This window comes from Nyctereutes procyonoides, unplaced genomic scaffold, assembly GCF_905146905.1.
Source record: "Nyctereutes procyonoides isolate TBG_1078 unplaced genomic scaffold, NYPRO_anot_genome, whole genome shotgun sequence".
NCBI classification, from domain to species: Eukaryota; Metazoa; Chordata; class Mammalia; order Carnivora; family Canidae; genus Nyctereutes; species Nyctereutes procyonoides.
The window spans coordinates 48894614-48908944 of record NW_026575140.1 but is presented as its reverse complement, the minus strand read 5'-3'; the positions used below and the strand labels follow the sequence as shown (position 1 = coordinate 48908944).

The 14331-nt window shown below is 42.6% G+C and overlaps 1 long non-coding RNA gene across 1 annotated transcript; it reads left to right on the top strand.

Annotated features, from left to right (window-relative positions):
* The first annotated feature begins 1703 nt into the window (after positions 1–1703).
* Positions 1704–12676, top strand: LOC129497367 (uncharacterized). The gene is made up of 3 exons (XR_008661918.1): positions 1704–2311; positions 9433–9932; positions 12055–12676. It is a non-coding gene; the product is annotated as an uncharacterized LOC129497367 (long non-coding RNA).
* Positions 12677–14331: the final 1655 nt, after the last annotated feature.

The following is a 14331-nucleotide window of genomic DNA, read 5'->3' as shown; positions in this document are numbered from 1 at the left end:
TAATTGAACCTAATTCATGCGTTCTCTGTAAACATGAGTAGTAACTGAGTTTGCTGTTAATGCAGTGGAGTCCTATAAACCAGAAGGTAGCTATGGTGCTGGCTGGCTCCTTTCCCACTTGACATTCTCAGATTGTTTTTCTCTACCACTGATTGTGGTAGATTAGGCTATAATGGACACTAACCGAATCACTTCAATTGCAAGTCCGGAACATCCAGAGTGTTAACTTCCTGTGTTACTGGATGAATATGTAAGTTGAGGAATCATCACAATATGTTTCATAAACCTACTCTGAGTGGTCTAGAAACTCCCATCTTTGTCATGTTACCAATTACTTTTTCTGAAGACCTATGTCCCTGGTGCCATAGTAGGTATTTGGTATTTTCATTTAATCTTCAAAACCAATCTGCTCTTGAATTCTTCCATTATACAACTTTACCTTCTTTGCTGGTTGTTTTTTCCTGTTCTTTCATATATGCAATAACTTCCTTCAAAGAGCCATTCACTGGTTTCCCCACAACCCTAAGAGATTCTCTGCTTTGGGCTTCCATTCATATTTTGACGGTATTATAAAGCCTCTTGAATTTTTATGGAGATGTTTTTGAATATTTAATCCGTGGTTCGGTCAATTGATATCTTCTCTCACTGAAGGGAAATGCTCCTAAGGAAAAAATAGTAATAATTAGAGGCTCCCAAAACATTCCAAGAAATTCTGGTCCAGGGCTTAGGTCCCCCGTCTCCCTCAAGATAACCATCAGCCAACCAATCTGGGGGTTCCTTAAAAGAACTGTACTGTCTACGTCTCTCCATCTCTGGAATGGGGTGGGATTCTTTTAAGCCCTGTTTTGAGATTCCGATGTTTCTTAGCCAGTATGAGGTTAAACAAAACAAAACAAAACAAAAACAGCCTGTCTGCATCTGTCGAAACTTCTAGACACTCTTAAGACCTAGTTCCTCATTCCCTCTTTTGATTTTCCTCTACAGGGCGTGATCTTTATTTTAGTTCCTATACTGTCAACTCAAGTTTGTTTGGAAACAAAGGTTAGGTGGGTTTCAGACTTAATTTGTTCTAGAGGCTCTAGAGTTGTCCGGCTGGCCAATGGCCCCCACTGCCCCACAGCATCCATCCTTCCCCTGGCAGTTCTGCTCCCCGAGGCCATGCTCCCTGGCCACGAGCGAGGGGAACAGCAGGTGCACCAGCGAGGTGCTTGGCGTTGAGGCAGTGGTGGGCCTGGGACATGGGAGCGCAGGACGCAGCAGCGCCAGCTCCTGGGTCCGGATGGGCGACGGCCCAGGCCAGGGCGGGAAACTCGAGGACGGAGGTCAAGACAGACGAGCGCAGCCTGCTCAGAGGGCCTCGGCGGAAGCGCCCGGCGGGAGCGGCTGAGAGCGGAGACCCCTAGCGGCACCGACGCTGGGGCCCTATCGGCGGACACCTGGGCTTCTATACCGCCGCCAGCCAATCGCGGCTGAGGTTGGGCGGACGTCACAGTGGGCGTGTGTGACGTCAGCCCTCGTGACTCTATCCCCGGAAGTCGCTCGCGAAATCCCTCCCCCTCCTTCCACGTCTCAGAGCGACACATCCTCCCAGTGTTTCCCCTTCCAGCTGTCGCCCCCCCCGCTCACCCTCTCCCACCCGCCCTTCATCCGTTCAGAATCCGATGTCAGTCACCGGCTGTTCGTCGCGCCACCGCGGGGAGAGGAAAGCCCTCGACCCCGGCTTACCGGCGCTTCCACGAGCGAGGCCCAGGGCGCAGGCTGAACCGGAACCCGGGTTCCGACCTGAATCCGCTAATCCCGGGGCCGAGTGGGGGACTCCGAGACAGCCTCCCGGGGCCCTGACCACGCCCCTCCCCAGGCCCCGCCCAGCGCTTGCGGGAGGTTTCCATGGTGACAGAACACTAGCCGCGGCGCCGGCGCCCTGGTGGCGTCCACAGGCCTGCTCCCCGGCCCTCGCTTCTGCAAATAAGGGGATGGAGAGTGACAGCGCAGATGTAGTGAAGTGAAACACGGAGACACGGGGCCACCGTGGGGCCACCTGGGAGGGCAGCCTGGGGGCCGGGACACGAGGACTGTGGTGCGAGGGCCTGCAGCCCTCAGAAGATTGAGGCCAACGGACGAGCAGATGGAGGAGGATGTGAGCCGGTGCAGGCGGTGTGACCTTGGCCTGGGCAGCAGAGCTGGGAGAAGACACCAGGAGCAAGGGGAGCTCCTTCTAGCAAGACCTTGCAGTGTTGTGTTTTCCTAGAAAGGACTGGGCAGCCTGCATAGGAGGGGTTCTCCCAAGTAGGAGTATGAGCAGTGCGGACACGTAAGCATTGCGTGCTGGAGGCCACGGGCAGGGGGGACACTGGCAGGGAGGACACGGACAGACTCTTGTGTTCTGCATCCACATAGTGTGTTTATTCATGAGAGACACAGGCAGAGGGAGAAGCAGGCTCCCCGGGGGGAGCCCGATAGGGGACTCGATTCCAGGACCCCGGATCATGCCCTGAGCCAAAGGCAGACGCTCAATCACTGAACCACCCAGGCGTCCCTGTCTTTCTTAAAAAAAAAAAAAAAAAAAAAAAAAAAAAAAGGTACTTATTTATTTGGGGAGGGGCAGAAGGGAGAACAGGAACAGGCCGACTCCTCCTCAGTGGAGCCTGACCTGGGACTGGATTTCAGCACTCTGAGTTCATGACCTGAGCTGAAACCGAGTCAGACACTTCACGGACTGAGCCACTCAGGCACCCATTCTGTGTCTTCTTTCATTTCTTTCAACAATGTTTTATAATTTTTAGCGTACAAATCTTTTGCCTCCTTGGTTAATTTTATACATTTTGCTGCTTGCTTGCTTATTTATTCATTTATTCATTCATTCATTCACTCATTCATTTATTTATGACAAAGAAAGAGAGAGAGGCAGAGACCCAGGCAGATGGAGAAGCAGGCTCCATGCAGGGAGCCCGTTGTGGGACTCGATGGTAGGACCCCAGGATCAAACCCTGAGCCAAAGGCAGACGCTCAACTGCTGAGCCACCCAGGTGTCCCTTTTGCTGCTATTGTAAAATGGAACTGTTTTCTTAATTTCCTTTTGGGATTGTTCATTTTAAGTGTATAGAAATGCAATTGATTTTTGTGTGTTGGTTTTATATCCTGTTTGCTAAATTCATTTATTCTAAGTGTGTGTGTATGTGTGGATTCTTTTGGATTTTCAACATATAAAATCGTTATCTATAAACAGATAGTTTTACTTCTTCTTTTCCAATCTGAATGCCCTTATTTCTTTTTCTTGCCCAACTGCATTGGCTAGTATTATGTTGAATAGAAGTAGAGACAGTGGGCATCCTTGCCTTGTTCCTGACTTTAGAGGAAAAGCTTTAATTCTTTCATCATTGAGTATGTTCACTGTGGGTTTTATATATGGCTTTCATATTTTTTAAAGATTTTATTTATTTGACAGAGAGAGAGACCAGAAGCAGGGGGAGCAGTTGAGGGAGAGGAGAAGCAGGCTCTCTGACATAGGGGCTCAATCCCAGGACCCTGGGATCATGACCTGAGTTGAGGGCAGATGCTTAACCAATTGAGCCACCCAGGCACCCATGGCTTTTATTAAGTTGAAACAGTATTCAATTCATCAGATGCTTACTCTGCATCAATTGAGATGACAGTGTGTTTTTACTCCCTTATCCTGTTAATGTGGCATATTATATTGAATGATTTTTTGGATGTTGAATCACCCCTGCATTCCAGAAATAAGCTCCATTTGAGCATGTTGTATAATACCTTATACATACTGTAAATTCAGTTTGCTAGTACTTTATTGAAGATTTTTACATCAATTTCATAAGAGATATTGGTCTGTCGTTTTCTTATAGTATCATTGTCTGGCTTTGGTATCAGGACAATATTGGCCTCATAGAATGAATTAGCATATGTTCCCTCCTCTTCAATTTTTTAAGAGTTGAGAAGGATTGGTGTAAGTACTTTAAATGTTTGGTAGAATTCACCCATGAGGCCATCAGGTCCTGGGCTTCTCTTTGTGGTGAGATTTTTAAATTTGATTTAATATCCTTACTATTTATACCTTATTCATATTTTCTATTTTTTCCTGATTCAATGTTAGTAGATTTTATCAACTAGCGATTTGTCCATTTCTTTTAGGTTATCCAATTTGTTGGTACATAGTTGTTCATAAAACTCTTATTATTTGTTTTATTTCTCTTAGAATTGGCAGTCAATGCCCCAAATTCATTTCTGAATTTTGTTCTTTAAGCAAATCTAATAGTTTGTCAATGTTGTTAATCTTTACAAAAGATCTTTCTTTTCAAAAAAACAACTTTTGATTTCATTGCTTTCTGCGTTTTCTGTTCTCTCTGTTCAAATCTTCATTATTTCCTTCCATCTGACAGGTTTATGTTTAGTTTTTTTCTTTTTCTAAAAGTTTCTTAATATTTTTCAAGATTTTATTTATTTATTCATGAGAGACACACAGATAGAGGCAGAGACAGAGGCAGAGGGAGAAGCAGGCTCCATGCAAGGAGCCCGAGGTGGGACTCGATCCCCAGACTCCAGGATTACACCCTGAGCCGAATCTCAACTACTGAGCCACTCAGGCATCCCTAGTTTCTTAAATTATAAAGTTTGTAAATTTCAGATTTTTCTTCTTTTTTGAGGTAAGCATTCATAGCTCTAAGTTTACCCTTTAGCACTGTTTTCACTGCATCCTAATACATTTCATAGTCTGTGTTTTCCTTTCATCTAAGTATTTTCTAATTTCTCTTATGATTTCTTGTTTGATCCATTGGTTGTTTAAGAGCATGTTGTTTAATTTCAACAAATTTGTGAATTGTGATTCACAAAATTGTAAATCTCCCAATTTTCCTTACATTTGATTCTTAACTTCATCCTATTGTACTCAGAGAAGACACTTTGTATGATATATATTTTAAGGAATTTATTCATGAGAGACACAGAGAAAGAAAGAGGCAGAGACACAGGCAGAGGGAGAAGCAGGCTCCCTGCAGAGAGCCTGATGCGGGACTCAATCCCAGATCCCAGGATCACACCCTGGGCCAGAGGCAGATGCTCAAACCGCTGAGCCACCCAGGCGTCCCTGTATGATATATTTTAAAACCTACTGGAACTTAGTCTGTGGCTTAACATATGGTCTATCCTGGAGAGCATCACGTGAGCACCTGAGAGGACTGTATGCCGCTATTGTTGGCAGTAGTGTCCTGTATATGTCTGAGATCTGCTAGGTTTATTGTGTTAAGTTCTCTGTTTCCTTACTTCGCTTCTGTCCAGTTGTTCCCTCTCTTTTGATAGAACTGTGTAGTTCTATTCTGTCATTTCATATATTATGATGGTCTGTTATTAGAATTAATGAATTTAAAGTTGCAGTAGCCACCTTTCACATAAAACAGATACAAGATCTAAGGTATTTGGAGAAATAATAAAACAAAGACCAGTTCCTCCACCACTTATCTTAAGACATGGAGCAGTATCAGTATCTTTTTTTTTAATTTTTATTTATTTATGATAGTCACACACAGAGAGAGAAAGAAAGAAAGAGGCAGAGACATAGGCAGAGGGAGAAGCAGGCTCCATGCACCGGGAGCCCGACGTGGGATCCGATCCCGGGTCTCCAGTATCGCGCCCTGGGCCAAAGGCAGGCGCCAAACCGCTGCGCCACCCAGGGATCTGTTGCCATTCTTTTAAGTGAGGAGTTTGGGTTGTGCCTTCAAGACTCTACCCTCCTCTTGGAAAAATGTACTCGGAGGTTGGCCTGAGATGTCTCCCTCTGCATCTTCTCTCCCACTTTGCCCACATATATGTTCAGTCTTTACTGTTTATTTTGTAGATCCGAATTTGTATCTGTTTTCCTTGCTGTTTTCCATGGATTTTGGGAAAAAGTGGGAAATGACCATCTTAAGTCAAAAATACCCTAGGAAGCGTTTAAAATAAGAAAAAAAAGATCCCTCAGTCCAATCCCAGGCCTACCAAGGCAGCATTTCCAAATGGAGCCCCCAAAGCATCTGTATTTTTAGACAAGTATAAAGCCACACTTAACAGCCATTCAGCTACACTGCCTGTATCCTATTAAGTCATTTTCTCTTTATTTTTAAAAAATATTTTATTTATTTATTCATGAGAGACAGAGAAGCAGAGACATAAGCAGAGGGAGAAGCAGGCTCCCTGGAGCCTGATACAGGACTTGATCCCAGGACCTAGGCCAAAGGCACCCTCAACCACTGAGCCACCCAGGTGCCCCTCTTTTATTTTTTAATTGGGAAACATTCCTTTAATCCTTAAAGAGCAGACTGCTGTCCTTAAGTATTTAATGTGCATATTAGCTTTCTTGTTGCTATTGTAACAAATTAACATGAATTTATTATCATACTTCCCTGGAGGTCTAAAGTCAAAATCAAAGGGTTGTCGGGGCTACATTCCTTTTGGAGCTTCCAGGGGAGAATCAGTGTCCTGGTCTTTTCCAGATTCTAGAGGTCTCTGCATTCCTTGGTTCATGGCTCTTTCCTCACATCAGTCCATTCTTCTTGCTTCTTTGGTGATGTCTCCTAGATTGTTTCTACCCAGGTAATCCAGGATAATCTCTTCTCAAGACCCTTAACTTACTCATACCTATAGAGTCCCTTTTGCTGTGTAGGGTGACATATTTTGCTTGAGGATTAGATGTGGATATATTTGGATGGCCATTATTCACTTTCCCACATGAGTGAGAAAATCTATTTATATTCTCAAAGTCTACTTCAATCATTTGTATGTCTGTGAATCTTGCTACTTATTTCTTTAGAGGTTGTGTTTCTGTATTCGGACTCTCAAATAATTGTGCTCATATTTTGAACTCTATCCTATTATAGACTTAAAATATTTTCTTGAGTAATGTGTTCGGTGATGATAGAAATTCTTCTTCACTTGTTTCTTTTTATGGTAAGGGTGGTGGGAAGTGGGGAGAGGAACCAGGAAAACATGCTCCTTCCCTATTCTAGTCCATTTCCCACCAATTTGGATATAATTATGGTTTCTCTAACAATGAATTCTATGGTGGAAGGATGCTGCTTACCTTGTGAAATATGAGCATTTGCAGGATGTGCATTAATATTTTTATTGAATTCTTATCACATGTTAGGTACAGTATAGGTGCTTGATTTGAAGCCTCTCGTTTCATTTAATTTTCTCTCACAAAAGCCCTATCAGTAGGTGACAGCAGAATATATAGTGTATGAGTTTTCTAGGGCTGCTATAACAAAGTACCACAGACTGAACAGCAGAAATGCATTTCCTTGCCATTCTGGAGGGTAAAAGTCCGAGATCAAGGTGTCAGCAGGATTGGTTTCTTGTGGGGCCTCTCTCCTTGGCTAGAGGATGGCCACCTTCTCCTGTGTCTCTACAGTCTCTGTGTATGCTATTTAATCTCCTCCTCCTCCTCCTCCTCCTCCTCCTCCTCCTCCTCCTCCTCTTCTTCTTCTTCTTCTTCTCCTCCTCCTCCTCTTCTTCTTCTTCTTCTTCTTCTTCTTCTTCTTCTTCTTCTTCTTCTTTTCTTCTTCTTCTTCTTCTAATTTTATTTATTCATGAGAGACACAGAGAAAGGCAGAGACATAGGCAGAGAGAGAAGCAGGCTCCATGCAGAGATCCCGATGCAAGGGATCATGACCTGAGCCAAAGGCAGACACTAAACCACTGAGCCACCCAAGAGCCCCTAATATCCCTTCTTATGAGAACACCAGTCATATTGGAGTCAAGCCTACCTATACAATTCATTTTAATTTAATTACCTCTTTAAAGGCCCTATCTCCAAATACAGTTGATGAGGACTCCAACATATGAATTTTAAGGGGGACATAATTCAGCCAATAACATAGTAAAATGCCTTTTATTTTTTTAATTTTTAAATTTTTTATTTAAATTCAATTAAAATGTGTATTTTTAAAAAGATTTTATTTATTCATGAGACACACACACACACACACGCACACACACACAGAGGCAGAGACATAGGCAGAGGGAGAAGCAGTCTCCATGCGGGGAACCTGATATGGGACTCGATCCTCAGACCCCAGGATCATGCCCTGGGCCAAGGGTAGGCGCCAAACTACTGAGCAACCCAGGGATCCCCTACCATGTAGTGTATTATTAGGTTCAGAGGTAGAATTCAGTGATTCATCAGTCTTATATAACACCCAGTGCTTATTACATCATGTGTCCTCCTTAATGTCCATCAACCCAGTGACCTCATCTCTGTACCCACTTCCCCTCCAGCAACTCTGTTTGTTTCCTCTAGTTAAGAGTCTGTTATGGTTTGTCTCCTCTGATTTTGTCTTATTTTGTTTTCCCTCCCTTCCCCTATGATCCTGTTTTGTTTCTTAAGTTCCACGTACGAGTGGAATCATAGAATTATCTTTCTCTGATTAACTTATTTCACTTAGATAATACCCTCTAGTTCCATCCACATTGTTGCAAATGGTAAGATTTTATTTTTTTATATTTCATTTTTTAAATGATTTTTATTTGTTTATTTGAGAGAGAGAGAGCACAAGCAGGGGAAAAAGCAGAGAAAGAGGGAGAACAGACTCCTCGTCAAGCAGAGAGCCTGACATGGGGCTCAATCCCAGGACCCTGGGATCATGACCTGAGCAGAAGGCAGATGCTTAACCTCCTGAGCCACCCAGGTGACCCAAGATTTCATTTTTTTTGATAGCTGAGTATCCGTATATAGATGAATGAATAAAGAAGATGTGGTATATGAAGATACCACAACATCTTCTTTATTTATTCATCTGTAGTAAAATGTCTATATACCACATCTTCTTTATTCATTCATCTGTAGTAAAATGTCTTTTAGCAACTAGATATCAGGATTGGGATTTGAGTTCAAATCCATCTGTGTATAACTCAAGAGCTTCTCTTAACTCCTTTACTTAATTGAATTATTCTTTTTAGTTAAGTTCCTATTTCTTGTGAAAAGGAATCCCTGTGATTTGGGCACTCTTCTTTAAAAGTTAACTTAAACAATAGATAACAAGCCTAGGGCACCCTAGGTGGCTCAGCAGTTTAGTGGTGCCTTCTGCCCAGGGGGTGATCCTGGAGTCCCGGGATCGAGTCCCACGTCAGGTTCCCTGCGTGGATCCTGCTTCTCCCTCTGCCTGTGTCTCTGCCCCTCTCTCTCTGCGTCTCTCATGAATAAATAAATAAAATCTTAAAAAAAAAAGAAAAGTGTTAAGAACAAATATAAAGAAGCATGAATTCATTGTTGAACTTAATGCTGTATAAATAATAAACCACAGCAAATATTAAACACATATTTTTCTTACCTAATGATTCAACTTTAGTATTTTCAGTGATTTTCCCCATTTTGGATTGTTAATATCTGCCTTGTATGCTTTAGTATATTTGCATACTCATTTCATATTTTTGATCCCTCCATTCTAGGGTTTTCTTCTCCCCGTACCACATACTGAACAGTGATTGTTCCTCTCTGGAGGAAGTTGTCCTGCTCTTTGCCCTGAGCTCATCTTTCCTCCCTCATCCTGGGAATCACTTCCTTTGGCAGAGTACTGAGATGGATGGTGGCCAGACCCTGCTCTATATCCAACAATGGAGAGTTCAAGGAATCGGAACTTTTGGGCTGAAAGTACACAGGACACCACCCCCGTCTGTGGTCACTCACATTTGGAGCCTTAGACTCTAAGAAACTCTTCAAGTCAGGGCTTCACCTTCAAGCATGCAATGCTGCCGCATTGGGATTACACTGGAGTCCACTGGTCCTGGAGGCCCAGAGAAAAGAGAGGAGTCATGATGGCCTGGGAATGTCAGTTCCTACCTACTGTCCCCAGTTCCTCACCTAGCAGGGTTTTTGTGCACTTGGATGTCACCTCTGATAATTCCCGTGTCAGCAGCCTGGACTTTTGCTGCAGATTCCTGCTGTCAGGGTGAGGGACAAACAGTGACTGTCCAAGGGCAATGGTTGGGAAAGCCCAGAGCAGAGCTGAAAACACTACGTGTTCTCGTAGTTGTAGGAGTCTCCCTGGGGCCCAGGCTGTAGACATCCCACTTATCCCCCAGCTCCACATACACACAAACATGCACACACCACTGGCCAAACCTGCCCTCCTTCCAGAGGTTTCTCATAATGTGGGTCTGCTGGCTCCTGGTTCCATGTTTTCCACTACAGTTTTTCCACTTCCAGTTTTTCCAGTTTTTGTCAGGGACAGATTTTTTTTTTAATTTTTATTTATTTATGATAGTCACACAGAGAGAGAGAGAGGCAGAGACACAAGCAGAGGGAGAAGCAGGCTCCATGCACCGGGAGCCCGATGTGGGATTCGATCCTGGGTCTCCAGGATCGCGCCCTGGGCCAAAGGCAGGCGCCAAACCACTGCGCCACCCAGGGATCCCCCAGGGATAGATTTTATGGGCAGAGGCAGCTATTTTATCATCATGGCAGGAACCAGACCACCTCTTTGTGCTTTCAATACTATTCAACATAGTGCATATTTTCTACAACTCGGATGAGTGCTGGGCACTCTATGGCCTTTCCTTTACTCCAGATCTCAGCCTCCTGTCCACTTAATGACCAATGACCAGTCTGCCCCTGGAAGCCACGTTCTCAGTCTACCTCTGACAGCACTCTTCCCAGGTTCAAGTGGCTTTCAAGGACCCAAATGATTCCAGTCCAGAGCTCAAACACATTTATAAGCCTTGATTTCTCTGCTTGGTTTTCGTGGTCATTCCCTGGTCTCTCCCTCCTCACCCAACTTTACCTCCACCGCTCCCCAACCGTTCCCCTGTGCCCCACCATGCTGGTCCCAATGCACCTCCACTAACCCTGTTTTCCTGGCCCTCTTACTGAACTGAAGTTGTGCCTTCCTTCAGCTCTTGGCTTTCAACCTGTCCTTCACTCAAATCCATATTAAGGGAGTTTTCCCAGACTAACTCCAGACCATTAAAATAATAACTTTATGATTTTATGAGGGTGGAGGTAGGCTTTTAGAAAATAATTTCTGGGGGCTCCTGAGGGCTCAGTCAGTTAACTGTCCAACTCTTGGTTTCAGCTCAGGTCCTGATCTCATAGTCATGGGGTCAAGCCCCACATTAGGCTCCATGCTCAGTGCGGAGTCCGCTGTCCCTCTCCCTCTGCTCCTCCCCCCCTGCTCATGCTCTCTCTCTCTCCATCTATCTTTAAAGTGAATAAATAAATCTTAAAAAAAAATTTCTGAAATGATTTCAATATGCAGTCAGTGTTGTGAACTACAAGAACAGAGAGTCTCTAACATCCTTCCAGTTTGTATCGTCTTCATATCAATATCCTTGTAGGAAGAGGCTGGCTGATCAGAAGGCCTGTGTTTATTTTCAGACAGGCTGAACTTTTGCCCATTGCTAACTCCTGGTAACTGGATGACATAGCACTACACAAATATCAAAATTCCTGTAACATTTCCAACAAAAGAAACAAATAATAATGATTGCATAAGTTTTCTAAGGCCACCATGACAAAGTACCACAGGCTGGGTCTTTTTTTTCTAAAGATTTTATTTATTCATGAGAGATACAGAGAGGCAAAGACATAGGCAGAGGGAGAAGCAGGATCCCTGTGGGGAGCCTGATGTGGGACTCAATCTCAGGACCCCGGGATCATGACCTGAGCCAAAGGCAGATGCTCAACCACTGAGCCATCCAGGTGCCCCTGTGTCTTTAATTAACAGATTTATTTTCTTACAATTCTGAAGGCTAGAAGTCTAAGACTAAGATGTCATCAGGTTTGATTTAATCTGAGGCTTCTCTCCTTGGCTTGTAGATGGCTGCTTTCTCCCTGTGCCTTTACAAGATCCTTACTCTGTGTGTGTCTTTGTCCTAATTTCCTCTTCTTGTAAGGACACCCATCATATTGAATTAAGCCCCACCTAATGACCTTACTTTAGTGTAATTACCTCTTTAAAAAGTCTATCTCCAACTGTGGTCACATTCTGAGGTACTGGGGTTAGGACTTTAACATATGAATGTAGGGAGTATTATAATAACTTAATATTCTTTCTTTTCTTCCTTTGTTTCCAGGTACTTAAGTACAGTTAAAAACACTAGCTGGCCATTAAGCTAATAGCCACATGACCCTGAATACAGTCTTTACAGAATCAGTTGAAAAAGTCACTAAACAAGCAAATAACTGCAAACCACAATGAACAGCAACAAGTCCCCAGGAAGTGGGAAAATTGCTTTCCAGTGTTGCCACATTGTAATATTCAGAAGGTCTCATTTTCAACCAAAAACTGAAACATGTCAAGACACAAGAAAATAAGGACAAGTCACTGGAAAGGGGGAATGAACAGACACTTTCTTAGGAAGCCCAGGTATTCTTATTAAACAAAGACTTTAAATCAGCTTCCAAAGAGAAAGAGGAAACCATGGACACAGGATCAAAGAACACCAGAGAAACAATGTCTCACAAAATAGAGAGTATCAATAAAAAGAAATTATAAACCAAACAAATTCTGGGGATGAAAATTACAACTGAAATTAAAAATTCGCTAAAGGGGGGATCCCTGGGTGGCGCAGCGGTTTGGCACCTGCCTTTGGCCCAGGGCGCGATCCTGGAGACCCGGGATCGAATCCCACGTCGGGCTCCCGGTGCATGAAGCCTGCTTCTCCCTCTGCCTGTGTCTCTGTCTCTCTCTCTCTCTCTCTGTGACTATCATAAATAAATAAATAAAAATTAAAAAAAAATCTTTAAAAAAAAAAAATTCGCTAAAGGAATCCAACAGACCTGAGGAGGCAGAAGAATCAGTGAAGATAAGCAAACTGATATTATCCAATCTGATGAGTAGAAAGAGAAAATAAAGAAAAATTAACAGAACTTAAGACACCATGCATACCAATAGAAATTCCAGAGGGAGAGGAGAAAGCAAGAAGAGAGCACAAAGATGACAAATTATTACCCAATAATTTCCCAAATTTGATGGAAGACACGAATCTACAATTCAAAAAGCTCAAAAAACTCCAAGAAGGATAGATTCAAAATTATATCAACACATATTAAAGTCAAATCATCAAAAACAAAAGATAGAGAAATGTGAGGCTAACAAGAGAGAAGCAACTTATCACATACAAGTGGTCCTTAATAAGATTAATAGCTAATATCTCTTCAGAAATCATGGAAGCCAGAAGGCAGATGACATATTTCAGTGATAAGATTTTAAAAAGTCAACCAAGGGATCCCTGGGTGGCGCAGTGGTTTGGCGCCTGCCTTTGGCCCAGGGCGCGATCCTGGAGACCCTGGATCGAATCCCGCATCGGGCTCCCGGTGCATGGAGCCTGCTTCTCCCTCTGCCTATGTCTCTGCCTCTCTCTCTCTCTCCCTCTGTGTGACTATCATAAATAAAGAAAAAAAATTACTAAACTCAAAAAAAAAAAAAAAAAAAAAAAAAATAAAAAGTCAACCAAGAATTCTATATCCTCTAAAACTGGCCTTCAAAAATGAAAGAGAAATTAAGACACTTGCAGATAAAAACTGGATTAGCTTACCACTAGTAGGCCTGCTCCACAAGAAGGGCTAAGAGAGTCAGGACCAAGGCAGGGATATTGACCCTCACAATTTTTATTCACCACAGTACTGGAAATCCTAGCCACAGCAATCAGACAATAAAAATAAATAAAAGTCATCCAAACTGGTAGCAAAGAAGTAAAAATGTCACTATTTGCAGATAACATGATATTATATGTAGAAAACCCTAAAGACTCCACCAAAAAAAACCTATTAAACTAATAAATGAATTCAGTAAAGTTGCAGGATACAAAATTAATATTAAAAAATTGATTGTATTTCTGTACATTCATAACAAAATACCAGAAAGTGAAATTAAGAAAGCAATCCCATTGACAATTGCACCAAAAAGGAGAAAATACCTAGGAGTAAATTTAACCAATGAGCTGAAAGACCTGAATTCTGAAAACTATAAGACATTGATGAAAAAAATGAAGATGACAGAAACACACGGAAAGATATACTATGTTCATGGATTAGAAGAATCGATATTGTTAAATTGTCCGTATTACTCAAAGCAATCTGCAGATTCAGTGCAATCCTTATCAAAATACCAATTTTTCACAGAATTAAGACAAATAATCCTAAAATTTATATGGAACCACAAAAGACCCTGAATAACAAAAGCAATCTTGAGACAGAACAACTAAGTTAGAGGTATTACAATCTCAGGTTTCAATATATATTACAGAGTTGTAGTAATCAAAACAGTATGGAACTGGCACAAAGCTAGATATTTAGCTCAATGGAACAAAATAGCTCATAAATAAACCTATGCTTATATGGTCAATCTA